Below are 16,240 nucleotides of genomic sequence, written 5' to 3'. Positions count from 1 at the left end.
GTCTGCTAGCGCTCACAGTTCTAGACATAATTCCTTTTGAATTGCTTAATGGGCATATAATTTTAATCGGAGTCATATGACACTTGAGCTGGAAGGAACTTGAGAAATCACCTCCTTGGTTTTTATTTATTTATCATTTGCTTATTGAAAAGACTTTATTTTGTAGAGTTCTAGGTTTATGACAAAAGAGGAAGGTACAGAGATGGACCTACACTTTCTACCCCGCGACGCACGCATAGCTTCCCTCATGACCAACATCACTCCCCAGTGTGGTGTTTTTTTTTGTTTGTTTGTTTGTTTTTCAGAGCAAGGATGAACCTACATGGACAACATTCTCATCACCCGAAGTTCATAGCTGACCTTAGGTCACTCTTCGTAGGGCACATTCTGTGGGTCTGGACAAATGCCTGAGGACATAGGTCCATCATGATATCACACAGAGCATTCTCACTGTCCTACAAATCCCCTGCGTTCTGCCTTTTCCTTCCCTGCCCCCTCCCCGGTACCCTTTATGTTATGGGTAGACAAAGACACGCAAAGGTCGTGCAGATGGTTAAGAATAGAACTTGAGTCCATCTGAGCTCTCCCTTTAAGAATAACAGTGGTTTCTAGTTAGTGAAGCACTTTGGTCTATACCTGTTTTCACTCATCTTGACGCCAAATCTACACCTGCCTCCAGATGGAGCCCCGCGGCCCCAGCCCTGTGGTGAACTGTGCGAGGGGCCAGAAACCTGATGCAGAGAAGTGTTAGGTGCACAGACACCCAGATCACTCCCCCTAAGTAGCGAGGGTGCCCCAAAGCACAGGCAGGTTGTGGGGCTACAGGAAAGGAAGCTGGTATAAAGAACTTTGGGAGGGTAGAGGAGAAGGGGAATGTAGACCCAGTGGTGTTTCCACCCGTGTAGACACAGGTGATAATTTAACCTGCGATCATGGGAAGGGGAATGGTAAGTTCACATGAAACTAGTAGTGCAAGAGGAGGAAGTCTACTGGGATGAGGATCAAGGACTAGTTAGAGAAACTTCCAGTGACACAAGGGCCTGTCATCTTCCATGTGTTCTCACATAGGTCTCATGATATCTCTTCCACATTGACAGAATTTCTATTTTACTGAAAGGAAGAGTCCTGACTTAACTTAGACTTCAATTAGCCTTTAATGAGGCTGGAGACCAAGTTCATAGAAAGTTCCAGATTCCTCTCTTCCTTGTACCTAAGCTGCTTCTGGGGTGACCAGATTGTCTTGGTTTGCCCAGGACTTTCTTGGTTTTGAGACTGGAAGTCCAGCGCCCTTGGAACCCTCTCAGTCTGGGGCAACACTAGCTCCTCCCTCTTTTTGCCCCTTAGGGGACAGACCATCTTGGTGGGAGCCCCACTTGCTCCCAAAGGGCCTGAGTCAGGCCTGCTTGGCTGAGCTGACTGGCGCCATCGCCAGGGCAGGCGGCCGGCTCCCTGGTTCCCTGGCGCGGTGGGATGGAGTCCGTAGCCCCAGGCTGCAAGCAGCCGGCCAGCTCCCATCCCACTGCGTTTTGTCACCAACAGGAGAAAGGCGTCTGGTTGTTCTTTTGATGCCCAGACTGAGAGGTTGACAAACAGGAAGAGAAGTGACTCAGTCACTTCTCTTGGGCAAACCAATTCCTGCTGTTTCCACCTTGGGACAGATTTAGGTGCAAGGATCAAAACTCACTCAGATTCAACTCAAGTCAAAACTTTATTTTAAGGATGTAAGTTTCTCAAGTGGAGGGTTGCTGGAGAGGAGGGGGCTGGGACCACAGCGGGGTGGGCATGAAGGAAGGCACGTGACGGAATGAGCACTGTGTGTTGTATGCCACTGACGAATCACTAAATTCTACCTCTGACACCAGCAACACACTATATGTTAATTAAATGGAGTTTAAGTAAAGATAAATGTGTTAATTAAATTAATAATTAAATGTATTAATTAAACAAGAAAGGATACAAGTTTCATGGGGTCCAAGAACAAGCTGCCCGAGCAAGCCTGGGGAGGGGAAGGTGTGGGCATGGGCTGCCCGCCTGCCTGCTCTCCCGGCGCAGCATCCCCGGTGTCTTGAGGGGCACAGGAAATGGCCCTGGGGTTCGAACCAACCAGACAGGCACATTTAGAGGGGATGTTGGACTTCTTCGGAAGGACTAGGTTGGAGGATTTAGCTTAGAGAGAATGGAATGCTTTTCCAACAACAGAGCCTCAGAACTAGGATACCTCACCTGCTCACGTGGGCACTGCCGCGCTGTGGTCTCAGGTGAGACTCTCGGTGGGGAGGGGACAAGAGAAAAAGAGGCTGCTAGTGGGCTGCTCCCAGGAGAGTGAGGGAAGGTGGGCCAGCGAGGCAGCTGGGTCCTGCACCCCCCACTCAGGGATGTGGCTGCGAAGTGTTGGGGGCGGGGGGGGCTGCTGCGTGAGGTTCAGGGGGTGAAGGAGTAGAGGGAGGGCCAGCTCGTAGCCCCCCAACCTCCAGGGGAGGAGGGCTTAGGGGCCGGGGAGCAAGCCTCCCCTCTCCCTCCAGACAATGCGGCTGCAGACGTCTTGGGTCAGGGCCAGGATCCATACCACGGGCCGGGTGGACTGGGCCTTGTGCTCCTCAAGCTTAGAGACTTTCACCTTTCAAGAAAGCTCTGGATGGCTACTTCCTGGCTGAAGCCTTCCTCACTCTCCTCAGAGCTACTCCCCCTTCTCTGGGTTCTTCTCCCAGGCCTTTTAGACTCACTACTGACCTTTTGCTTTTTATTTTATTTATTTATTTTATTTTATTTATTTTATTTATTTATTTATTTATTTATTTTATTTTATTTATTTTTATTTATTTTATTTTGCTTTTTATTCATTTTTATTTTTTATTTTTAAGATTTATTTAAAATTTTTGATTTTATGTTACTTACCATACAGTACGTCATTGGTTTTTGATGTAGCGTTCCAAGATTCATTGTTAGTGATCACATGCAAATCCCGTCTTCTTAGGGCCCCTGTGAGAATCTCCTTTATGTAAACCAGTGCTTGCACTTAAACGGTATTCTTCCTTTTCAATGCTCTTGGTGTTTCTAAAATCTTGATAATGACCTGGGGGCCTGAGGTCTTCAGTGGGAAGAAGCCAGCATCTTAAAGCCCTTCTGGCCCAGCAGGGGTCGCAGCGCCCCCTTCCCAACCCACCCTCCCTGTGCCAGGGACATCTGCGGCCAGGGCTCTTTATGGCCCAGAGCACCCACCCCCCCCCGCCCTTACCACTAACCAACCCATGACGCTCAGCTGGGTTAACAAGATGGACCACCCATTTTTATAGTGAGAAACATTGCCCTCCTGAGACAGTTACGTGGGCCAGGAAGCAGAGTGGGGGCCCAGCTGAGGGCTCAGGCCATGACAGCATCCTCTGGAAGTGAGACAAGTTCCGGAACTGGGCCCCAGGGAGACGCTCTTACCACCCTCCGCAGAGACAGCTTCAGGACCAGGCCAGGACGGGCCCCAGCAACAAGAGGCCCACAGCTTGGGCCTCAGATCACACGTGCAGGAAGCAAGAGCCGTGCCGAGGATCATCTCCAAAGCCAGGCTGCGTGCTGTGGACTCCCAGAGCTGAGTTAAATAGTGACCCTGGGAGGGAGGAGGTGGTGACGACGGTCACGCGGGCGACCCTGGCCAACACGGTGAGCAGGGGCACGGCTGGGCTCACAGGTCGTCCTTCACAGGTGGGCAGACTCACGAGAAAGTGGGGACAGGCTGGGGGAGCTGTGTTTCCCGGGGCAGCTCTCCCTCCCACTAACGACCTCTAGGCTGCGGTGGGTAACTCACCCTGTCCCCACGTTCCTTCCTTGCCCACAGGAAAGCAGACGACTTGGCTCTGGTCCTTCATCTCATTTTATAAAACAAATGCTAAGGCAACAAACTTGGAGGGCCTCTCCTACAGAGCACTGAGAGCAAGACCCCCCAAACAGCACCTTACCCTTGGGGCAGTGGGGGCTGTGTGCTTGGTGAAGTGTCTTCATACTTGGAAGTGGTTGTCATTTGTGGAGTGACTTACAGGCTGTGTTGGAGAGTTTCAGGGCAGCGGTCACTGCTGTGATGAGGAAGCAGAGAGCCAGCCAGGACCATGGTCAGGACTTCTGAGTGCTGCTCTGTGAAGAGGAAAAAGGCAGGGTCTTGGCTGGCAGGGGTCTCAAATGACATGCTGTCGAAAGTTCCCATCTCAGATCTTGACCATCTGGCCAGCAGGCACAGTGCCCCTCATAGTCACTGAACCCAGGCTGGATGGTCAAGGCCATTTTCCTGGCCCGAGTTCAAGGTGGGTGTGGGCTGGGGGTGTCACTGAGGCAGGAAGACTTAAAATTTCAGGCTCCTATGGACTCTCTTCCAGGACTTCCTTCTTCTAGAAGGATAACCAGACTTGTTAAACATCCCATAAAACGCCTGCAAATTAGCATAGCCAGACACTAGACAAGCTTGATGGGTGAGAGCCAGGTGGTTTTTTGCCAAAGAACCTTTAGAATTCACCCAGATCTGCCTGCAAGGCCTCTTCAAGCAAGAGTTCCTTGGACTGACAGAACAAAATGGCCCTGGCCAGATGCAGCCTTGATGCAGGGTGCTGTTCAGACAGCTCTGCAGGAAGGGTAGTTCAGAGTCTGGTTGGGACTGGAGGCAGCTCTCAGAAGGCTGGGCTTGTCTGGGAGGCTGGAGGGGAGGTGGTGGAGATGTTCACGGGCAGGAATGTGAGCAGAACTTCCCGGTGTCACCACTGTACCCCATGGGGTTCAGGTGTAACCAGACTCAGGCCAGGCAGTGTAGACACACACGAGGACAGAAGTGGGGAAGAGGGAGACTTCCTAACAGGAAGTCCACCGATTGGATGGTTTACCAACAGTTCTAGAGTCTTTCATAACCTTAATGAGGTTCAAGTCCCCATTTTGCAAAAGGAGGTGATGAGGTTAAAAAAGGGGCCGTAACTGGTGCAGTTCACACAGGTAGTAACTGGCCAAGCAGGAGATCTCCTAGAGGTCCAACTTAGGCCAGGCTGCCTCCCACACTTAGTGCCAGTTATTAGTTACCTACCTCCTGTTGGACTTGAGCTCTGGACGTTGATGCCAAATCACCAAGCAGTACTGGTGAGCCAGATCTCTTCCAAAAAACCTAGAAAATACTCTGGGCCTGGGACTCCCCAGGGACTTTCCTCGGTGTTCCCAAACTGTCCATATACCCGGAAGTCTAGATTCTTGCTTGAACCTTCGTGGTTTTCCCAGAGTACCCCTCTTTGGGTTCAGATGCGATGGATTTCACCACCAGGCTCCTGACCAAGGAGTGGTACAGGATTCTCTCACTCTGGGAGACAGAGAGTAACCCCCAACAGGTTACTCTCTGCAGCTGTCAGGAAGAATTTGGAGACAAACAAGGTGGGAATCACTCTGGAGAAACCTTGTGACCATCGGCATCAGCCTTCAGTCCATCCTGCCCCTTCTTACACTCAAGGAGGTCTGCATAGGGCTGGAGGCAACTGCTTGAAGTCAGGGGAAGATCCTGACTGAGAAACTGCATGGGATGAATGGATTAGTCTTTTGGTAGGCTCAGGTAACACTGAGATCCCCAGGGAGATTAGATCCCCCACTTGAGGGGTCTTGCTCTGACATATAAGTTGTCCTTACAGAATCTTTGGCTTTTATATCCAGTAGGATGGGGTTTCTTGTTCTGCCCCCTCAGCTTTAGCTTTTAGCTGAGTAGAAGAATAGCATTAGTCTAGGGTAAGAGTGGAATCGAGAGCAGGTTCTTTGGTTTGTGGAATCACAGAACAAAAGAGGACTCAAGGTAGCTCTGCTTCATGGACATGGGGACCTGAGGACCAGATAGGATTAGAGAAGTCACCAAGGTCCCAACTTATGAGTGACAAAGATGACAGAGTTGGAGTTTGAGCCCAGCCCAGACAGCCTACTGCGGAGATTTGTTCTACGGGTCTTTTCCGTTGGTTGGTGGCTGTTTTCTTGATGGATCTTGATCTAGTCACATGGTAGTTTGTTTTTAGCAACATCACGTAATCTTCTAAAGGAGGGGGTCCCTCAATATTATTCCAGCTTACTTTATCTCCAGTATGAGCCAGTATCTGGTGAGGAAATAAGATAAAACAATATCTTCTCCCAGAGAGTGGCCATCTTACCTCTAGTCCATCAGGGTCTCTCCTGACTGTGGGCCATCCCTTCACAGCAAGGGCTTCTTTCTCATAGACCACTTCATTTTCATATACAACATAGTCACCTTCAAAGTAAATAACCCACGATTTTAGGGTATACTGAGAACATGGGACTGAGAAGGAATGCCACCGACGCCATTTTAAGAACTGGCAAGAGCAGGTGGTCCTTGCCTTCCCCTCACAGAGGTACAACAGGAGTGACATTAAACTGGAAGAATGCTTGGATTCTGCTAGACTCTCTTGGTTCGCAGGTGTGGTTCTTTAGTGGGCCTTGCCTGCCAATGGGAGGGTCAGTGGTCATCAGAGTGGAGATGGCCACCCTCCTGTTGGGGAAGCACACAAGAATACCACCATGGTTCCACAGCCATTCCTGCTCCCCGAGCAGGCCTGGCCCCCACTTCACCTGGGACTTTGTAGACTGGATCTGCAACGAGCCTCTGTGCTGCTCTGCGATAGGATTGGCTCCTGATTTACATTGTATCCTAAGGCCCTCAAGGAGGTAGTGACAAATATGGTACTTGAGTCATTTTCACACACATTTTAGGAGTTGAAGGCCAAGGCTGAATGCTACCAGAGGCAAAGATCATGGCCCTACCTTCAAGGAGATCCATATGGAAGGGAAAATAAGGATAAACAATTAAGGACAACCAACCAACCAAAGTACCATATGGTTGTGACTCTGTGATTATGAGAGTTCAAAGGAAAAGGAGTTGGGGGTGAGGGAAGGAAGAGAAACATTTTGTGGAAGTGGCAGAATTTGAAATGGGTTCAGAAGCCTGAGAATTCACCTAGGAAGAGATGGGGGTAAGTTTCATGGAGAAGGTATGGAAGTGATGTGAGGTGAGTTTGAGCTGTGACAGTCTGGTTCCTCTTCTCCAGTGGGTAGAGAGATCAGTGCGTCTGGAACTGGAATCCACCAAGGCAGATGCTCAAGGTATGCCTCATTTGGGATGGAGGGAGGTGCTGTGGCTTTGAGGGAGGGCCGGCAGTGGGCCTGAAGACAGAGTTGGAAGATGGAACGAGGGAGTGTGGAGATCACAGGTCCAACTGGATTCAAGGGTGTGGGAGGCCCAGGAGGCCTCCTGAAACACCATGAGGGGTTTCCATGAGCGGAGAGCCAGAGGCATTTCTACCTGCCGATGAGGTCTGTAGAGGGATCGACACACTTCACGGAGGAGGCTTCTCTGATCTCTAGCGTATCCACTTTCTTCAGGGCCATGTCACACTGGAGGGAAAGATCCTGGGACCCTCTGTCAATGGGGTTCATCTTCCTTACAGGATGGTGAGGCCCAGCCGTTCTCACATGAGGCGGATTTGGCAACTTACACTCATCGGGCCTAGGACCTCCAAGAGCTGCCTGCTCTCCTGAGGGGCCCTAGGATCTGGAAGCCACTTCTTCTGGTTCTAGGGGTTAGACTGGCATGCCACACATCAAAACACAGTCCATTCCTTGTGAGCTCCGTCCTAGGCTTGTCTTAGAGACACAGGATGTTCCCTCCATGAGAACTCCCAGGAAGAGATAGCTCTGGCCTGTACCTCACTGCTTGGAGGCAAGCTTCAGATTCTGGCCCTGCGTTGGGGCTGACATGCCAACACATCCTTTTTGACTGACGGCCCCAGACTCTGCCACACACCTTCTCCTTGCCCTCCTTGGCCCACCAGCTCAACTGCTTTTAGAGCTCACCTCATAGTGCCCCTGGGGAAAAGAGTTGTACTGTCAACAGCTGATGGGTGATGTTATTTCTTGGAAGGACTTCACCAGGGGGTCCTGGCCCAGGGCTCAGACCCTGGTGTCCCATGTAGAGGTCCCGAGAGCAGAACAAGCAGGTCCCTGGGACGGCCATGCCCAGTTTCTCAGGTGGCAGGTGCGGAGCAGTTCTGTGGAATGTGCAGAATGGGTACACTGGGCTCTGGTTGGGGTCAGATTCTCCTTGTTCATGATCTTGTCCTGGTCCCACGAGGCTGAAGGGCTAAATAGTCATTTGTCATCATGCTATTTGGTCTTTTTGTGTCTCCTGTGAACGCTAGTGAGAAGGCCTTAAGAGATAGGGTTTAGTCTTAAGTAAAAGGATTTATCTTGTGGGGAATCTGTCGGAGAGCTGGAGGTGGTGAGGGGGCAGTGGCAGGGCCTCTCTAGTCACAGCTGGGAGAGGCCCACACTCAGCCCTCGCTCTGAAATTGGGTTGGGGGATGGCTCAGGCCCAGCTGTCCCTCTTCGCCCAGTGCCACCACAACTTTGGCTCGTCTTGCAGAACCATGGGGGTCAGGGGAGAAAGGGTCAATTTCCAGAGGGCATCTTTGTGCTCAACATGCTACCCATACTCAGGGTAGCTGGTAGTAGAGAAATGGGGTCTTGGAGAGGCTGGGTCCCTGCTTCCCCTGCACCCAGAGCTCTCAAAGGCCAACTATGGAGGCTTTTCCAGAACAAGCCCCTCCCTTGCTCTGAGAGGGTCAGTGAAGCTTGCCCAGGTTACTCTTGGCTCATTCTGGAGTGGGGAGCCACAGGAACACCCTGGCCTGAGTGGCCCAGCTTGCGGCTGTGGCCCAGCTTGGCTGTGCTGCCCCCTGACACTACCATCCTCCCGGCGGGGGGCTCGCACCCCATCTGCCATGGCTTTGAGTGGCCTCCGGAGCCTGGTGAACAGGAGTGGTGTCATCTGCGTAATGAATTTCAGAGCTAAAAGCTGAAGGCAAGGCTGGGAATGGGCACCAGCTACTCACATCAAAAGGCCCACATGGGTTCTTCCTGGAGAGGTGGGGTCCTCCTTCCAAACTGAAGGCAAGTACTAGACACTTTACCAAATCAGTGAAGGGGAGCACTCTACAGCCTGAAGATGGTGCCCGCCCGGAACCCCCTGGGGAACGCTGAGCTCAAGGCCACACGTGGAGCCCTGCAGGCTGTGTGAGCCGCGTGCCGCACGTGGCGGGCTCGCTGCCCCCAGCTGGAGCAGAGCTCAGGCCAGAGGACTGGCCGAAGAGGCCGGCACGTGCAGTGACCTGCGCTCAGCCTCCTCGCCTAAGTGGGAGTCTCCTGACCGGAGGCAAGACTGGCAAAGGTGGGGGTGCTCCCAGGTGGGCAAGGTGATACAGGTATGGCTAACCCCCTCCGGGGTCCCAGAAGAGCACAGTGGACGCCGAAGGCCATGTGGTTTCCAGCTGGGTTTCGAACCTGCCCTCTGGAGTGGGGCTGTCTATGCATCGTGTGGGAAAGAGGTCGGTGGATTGAGCAGATTGGACAAGGACGGCCAGGCCAGTTCCCAGTCCTCCCGGGGAACAGCCAGCCAGTGCCGTGACAACCACAGCTCGGGGTCCCAAGCATCAGAGGCCACAGGCACATAGCTCTTCACGGACAGCTGTCGCCAAGTCGGGTTCTTCGGCTGATAGCGGCACACGGGGTGGGGGTGGGGCTCTTCCGTCTCTGCCCAGACCATTCCCACCCTGCAAGTCTCGGAGAGGCTTCCCTATGTCTGCACTTCACGAGCCTCCCTTGCCCACAGTCAAGTGCATCTGAGCCTCTCCTTTGGGTCACCTCCTCGGCAGGGCCTCTGTGGTTCACTCACATTCCTGGCACCTGGTCCAGCACGAGGGCCTGCACTGGCCCCATTACGTCTCCCAGAGAGACAATCTGGCCAATGTGACAGTTCGTTCATGTGAAGGCCCTTTCCTGTGGGCACCTAGATTCTCTGTAGATGTCCTGAGGGAGGAGGGTCTGGGTGGGGCCAGCAACGTTTGTGCCCAAGGCAACAGTAGGGAGCCCCCCAGTCGGTAGAGACCGACTTAAATACACCTTAAATACTCTCTTGTCTTCTAACCTAATCAACTATTGCTTGTAAGTCTTAAGTATCAAGGGACTCCGTTCCATGTAACTATCACAGAATGAATGAAGTCGTTTCACCCCCCGGAAACCCAGCGTCCTGGCTGGCGTTCCTCGTGCTTCCTGCACTCGACTCAGGTCCTAACCGTCTCTTCCCAGAGAACCTCTGCCAGGGCCCCAGAAAATAGGAACTGGACAAGGCACAGTTGCAGGTGGTTTCTTTGGAAGGTTCCGCAAGCCCAGACGTCTTTATGTTCACACTGTGGGGAGAATGATTTATCAACCCACAAGGAGGGCAAGAGCGCATGTATGTCCCAGAAAGACTTGGCAAGAGTTGAGTAGAGCGGTCCCACCAAGGCCCACCTGTCTCGGTGGGACTGAGGTCTTAGTCTCTTGTTAGTAGATAGATGGGTGGACGTGTGCAGGGAAGGAGCAGTGTGACAGAACAGAACAGGTGGACAAGAGCACCTAATTTCTGGGGTGCCAGGCTGGCTTCGTCGGTAGAACATGTAACTCTTGGTCTCACGGTCATGAGTTTGAGCTCCATGTTGGTCACAGAGATTACTTAAAAATAAGATCTAATTTCTAATTTCACCTGCTCTGTTTAAGGAGGGCCAGCAGCTCCCTCTGTTCTCAGCTCCCCAAATCCCATATCCAGGCCATGGTGGGGCTCCGGGTCTGGCTTCCCACCACGCTTCCATTGTAGCCAGACCAATGGCTTTGCCATTGCACCTTGATCCATGTGACCTGGAAAATCAGTGACCCTGAGCCTCACGTCGCCTGCCTCACCTGAACTCCTACAGCATCCCCACAACCCCTGTAAGTGGGACCTGGCTCTCCTGGGTGCGTCCTACAGAGCTGCTCTGCTCGTGAAGTCAGCCCTGTCAGGGCGGAGACGGAGCCATGCCGGTTTCCCCGATGTCCTCCGCTCCAGCGGCGGGGCCTGGGTATTCTCGCGTGTGGAGATGTGGGATTTGTCTTGGCTGTTGTTTGGGGTTGGGACTTGGGCTCCTGTTTCTCGGGGCAGTTGAATGAGAGCCCCAGCACAGAGGCCAGGAACACAGGGTTTCCCCAGATGTATTCAGACGGCGCGTGGCCAAAGTGGGAGGACAGCTGGGCATCCGGGGGATAGCAGTCCCCCATACGGGTCTGAAACGGGAGAAGCAGGGTGACCTTCCAGCCTGGGGCGGTGTGGCAGACCTCAGTGTCCCTGGTACTAGGATCACATAGGGCAAAGCTCCAGGCTGATCCTGGGGAGCAGTGAAGGCTCCCTCCTGGATGAGTGGGTGGGCAGATGAATGGAAGGACAGGCGCTGCCCAGCTGGAAAGTGGGCTGCAGTGGGAGGTCCTTTGACTCACCAACTCACTTCCTCCTAGCCACACCAGTCTGGCCAGTTGGTTGGGGGGCAGAGAGCTCTGCAGGGGTGGGGGACACGGGCTGTAAGAACCCACAAGTTCTAGGGGGAAGGTTTTGCTTTTCAGGAAGCTCGGGATAGATGCCTACAGAAGATCCCGGCCATGCTGCTGCCCTCCAGGAAAAGCAGGAAGACCCTGGGAGAGGGTCCCCTCCTTGCTCCCCTTGTGGGAACTCCATGTGGTACTTCCATCTGATCCTTGACGGACCTGGGAGGCAGAAAGAGGCTGTCTTGGGTGTTCCTAGCTGGAACCCTGATGAGAACAAGAGCAGCAAGGTGAGCCTGGGGCAGGGGAGCAGGGGAGCAAGTGGGGGGACACTAGCCCTGAAAGCATGATGAGCAGGGCTAGGCCGGCCAGGGTATTCAGGTGGGAGGCGGGGCCACCTGTGGGGTGGGGTGGGGGGTGGGGTTGGTGTCGGCTCCAGGTGAGCTTGTGGGCTATGTGGGGCTATTGCTGCTGGAGGCCTGGGACAGGTATGGGCCCCTTGTTGATTGCTGCTCTGTTGGCGACCCTGGAGCTCATGACCCCTGAGGTGCATGACAGACCTGGTGGGGAGGTTGCTCTGTGGGACGACCCCTGGCTCCATGCTTTTGGCTTTGTACAGGGGGTGACTGTGGGGAGCTGGAGACAGAGACAGGAGGTCAGACCATTTTTACCTATAGGGACCTAAGACCTATGGACTTCCTTGCATTCACCCTCTTCAGGACTGTGTGTGTCCGGGGCCATGCACTTCATGGAAGTCAGGGGAAGAGATCGCTGCAGTGAATCAAGTAACAGGTCTGGGAGCCCTTCCAGGCTCTGCCCCAGATGGGAGTTCATGCTCCTGGGGCAGTTGGCGTTTACTACCACTGCTGAGGAACTGAATTTTTTAGAAAAGATTTTATTTATTTATTTGAGAGAGGCGGGGAGGAAGGAGGAAGGGGGAAGAGGAAGAGAGAGAAGCAGACTCCCTGCTGAGCAGGGAGCCTGATGCTTGATCCCAGGACCCCGAGATCATGCCTGAGCCAAAAGCAGAGGCTTAACTGACTGAGTCACCCAGGTGTCCCAGGGATGGAATTTTAAATTTTCTTTGAATTAACTAAAAAAAAAAAAATATATATATATATATATATATATATATATATATATATATACTCAGTTCAGTTATTGAAAAAATTTAAAGGGTATTTGGAACAACAAATTCACATTTAAAGTGTGTGAATCTACTTTTTCAACTGCGAAGTTTATGAAATCTAAATACAGAGCGAGTATATACAATGAAAATTTAGTGTTCATACTGTTACGTTGTGTTTTATACACACACACACACGTCAGATTTTGAAGACTTAATGAAAGAATGCAAAACAATCTCATAAGTAATTTTTATTTGGCTCTGTGTCAAAATGGTAACATATTTGAATATATTGGGTCAAAATTAAATAATATTAAATTTAGTTGCACTTGCTTCTGGGGTCTTGCCGGCAGGCTGTTCACAATGACTCAGACAGCCTCTGACTGCAAATGTCCCCAGCAATGGTTGACTGTTACTCCATCGGCTCCCCCTCTGCAGGGCTGGGGTGCCTCAGCTGAGGTAGGGGTGGGGGCTTCTGGATCGGAACCTGGCCTAGACCCCAGGTTGCTACCGTGTTCCTGCTGCCACCTGATGCTGGGCCTGCTGGGACATGCCGAGAGTCCTGCTGTGTTTTCAGGTGGCGGAACCCTGTTAGAGGATCAGTCCCACTGTCCACCATCAGCGGGATTTGGGACTTATCTGAGCTTTGGGGCTCAGCTGCCCACTTTCGTGGGCATGGTTTGGTTCTTTTTAAAAAGAGCTGTGCAGGCAATTATAGGGTCCTGTGAAGGTAGAGGAGTCTTTGCTGTTCCTCCAATGACCTGGAGTCTCAACTCGGAGGCCAGGGGGTATGGGACTTCAATCTGACACAGCCAGTTACATACACAGTCTTTTCTCCTGCTCAACCCCTCCCCCCCCGGGGCCAGAGCATGCAATTTCCGACATGGCCACTAGGTGTCGCCCTCACCCCACAAGTGGGCCTGCCTTCCCTCCATCTAGGGCTCTTGGAAGGTTTACTGTGTGCTGGCCCCAGGTAGTTCCGGGGAGGGGGTGTCCCTCCCCTGGCGCTGAGCTCAAGGCAGTGGGCCTGACTTTGATCTTCTGGGATCACACTTTGACAGCGCAGTTGCTCCCTGAAAGCACAAGCTGTTTGTAGGCAACATCAGGAATTAATTGGTCTTGTTCCGCAGAATGCTTGCTCTCTGTGCAGGTCTCAACCTCAAGGTGTCTGAGGCTTACCCGTGAGTGCCAGGGAACTCTTGCACCCCGCAGTGTCCCAGCTCCTTGTCCCTAGACCTTGGGAGTGTTGGTGACTTGACTTGGTTTATGTCCTTATTTGAACAGGGATGGGAGGTCCTGTGGGATCTAGTGAGGGGAGGCCCTGCTGAGACCCCGCTGCTAGCCCCCAGGATGCCTGCAGAATGCAGACCTGTCCTCACGGGCCCCCCGATGCAGGGATCAGGTGAAAAGGGACCATCACCCATGTTCTCTAGGCCACAGATGAATAAATGAGGGTCACACTGGGGAATGTCTTGCTCAGGGTCACTCAGTTGTCTTCTGTCCCAGTTCTTTCCTAGAAAAGGTGCCGGTTATGGGTTGAATCTGTCCCCCGCCAACCCTGCACCCCTTTCGTGTCGCAGTTCTAACTCCCAGAACCTTAGAAGGGACCGTATTTGGAAATACGGCTATTGCAGGTACAATCGAATAAGACGAGGTCTTATTGGACTCGGGTGGGCCCTAATCCAATGGGATGGGTCCTTAAAAAAGGAGAACATTTGGACACAGACAAGCACACAGAAAGAATGCCACGTCAAGGTGAAGGCAGAAGTTGGGGTGATGCTTCTATGTTGCCATTTTGCCAACGGTGTGGTAAGCTGCCAACACAGCGGCAGAAGCTAGGGGAGGTGCCTGGGACAGATGGGCCCCCACAGTCCCCAGAAGGAGCAGCCCTGCCAACACCTCGATCTCGGACATCTGGCCTCCAGGTCTGCGAGACAACAAAATTTGGTTGTTTAAGCCGCCAGTCCCCAGTTCTTTGTTAGGGCAGCCCTAGCACACTAATACGGTGCCCAAGTCTGAGAAGCTGTTTTGGATCCTCAGTTCTTCCCCTTGGGGTCTCTAATGTGATCAGAGGCTTCTCTCCTTTGTCTCTTTATTTGGCCTTCTGACTGAGCAAGTCCTCTTTCTCTTCCCCATTCTTCCCAGCTTCATATTATGCCCCTTGCTCCACAATGACCCACCCTGTATCAGTTCCCTACAGAATCCATTCTTTTGGGAAGATGAATTCCACCAGAAGGCAGCAGGTAAGCGATTTGATTAAGCTGATTCATACTAAAGGGTGAGTGACTAACACCTATATAATGTGATTCTAGGGAGAAGCCTCCTATAGCTCTCCCACAGGCAATTACGTGTTTGAGAAGAGTTCAACTCAACACTTGTCGAGTGAAGAATACTTCTGTCGTGTGTTTGCCTCTAAGTGATCCATTAAACATGTCATGTGTTTTCTTTATGATGAAGGCAGAACTCTGGAGCCTGTGTGTGTGCTGCTGTCCTGGAGGCCGAGGAGTGTTCCGCCTTCTTCACAGGTGGAGGGTTTCTGTGCAGATCCACCCCTAAGCCCAGCCTTAGAGGCAAGAGCCGGTCTTCCTACTTCCTTCTGCAGTGGGAAGGACCAAGACCTGAGCTCTGCTAGTCCTCAATAGCTCTTCTCCTCACTTCTACAGCTCTGCTCTGTTCTTTTAAAAGTGGGTTTGCGGGGCGCCTGGGTGGCTCAGTGGGTTAAAGCCTCAGCCTTCGGCTCAGGTCATGATCCCAGGGTCCTGGGATCGAGCCCCACATTGGGCTCTCTGCTCAGCAGGGAGCCTGCTTCCCCCCCTCTCTCTGCCTGCCTCTCTGACTACTTGTGATCTCTGCCTATTAAATAAATAAATAAAATCTTAAAAAAAAAAAGTGGGTTTGCTCACAGGGCTAGGGCTTTTTAGTCGCTCTGACCAGACAGGTTGCTCCTGGGGATGGATGGTGCTGGCATCCAGGACTCGTTGGCCTCCTGGGCGTGGGACTAACTGGGCACGATGATAGCACCCGCAGGCCACCCTGCCTGGCTTTGATGAGGGGTGACCTATGGTCTTCAGCTGCAGGGAACTGGCAAGAGGCAGAGAACCAAGGGATTCTGGGAGGAGGGCAGAAGGTGCGGCTGCCTTCTGAACTGGGTGCAGGAGCCGCTTTCTCCAGGAGCCTTGCAAAAAGCGGGTAGAAGCTCTGGTCCCTGGGCCAAGGGCTGGGAAGGTGAGCAGGGTCCCTGGGGGGTAGAGAAATGGGCTGGCTGAATAGCCCCCTCTTATGCCATTCCTGCAGGATGGAAAGCTCTTCCTGCAGTGCTGGTACGCCTGTCCTGGGGAAAGCCACACTGTGGGGGAAGCTCATGGTGTAAGAAGTAGCCCACTTGTGGTGATGCTGTGAACCCATTAGATGCTTGCCCCACCTGTCATAGCCCTCAGTGGGTGGATGGACTGGGCAGAACAGAGCGTACACTGCGGGAATTCAAGGAAAGCTTCCTGGAGGAGGTGGAGTTTGAGCAGGGCCTTGAAGGATAGAGGGATTTGTTCTGGCGGAAGGGGCTGGGAAGCCATGCTGATGAGGAAGTCCTCAAGTGTGGACCATGTAGCAGCAGGCTGCCCCTCTAGGCCATTCTGGAGCCCTTCCAGCGTGGACAACATCACCATGGGTCTATTGATCCTAACTTCTGCACCCACCTCTGGATTCCCTTCTTATCTCTAACGTGCT

This window comes from Lutra lutra, chromosome 9 (assembly GCF_902655055.1).
Source record: "Lutra lutra chromosome 9, mLutLut1.2, whole genome shotgun sequence".
NCBI classification, from domain to species: domain Eukaryota; kingdom Metazoa; phylum Chordata; class Mammalia; order Carnivora; family Mustelidae; genus Lutra; species Lutra lutra.
Note: the sequence above shows the minus strand (reverse complement) of the source record.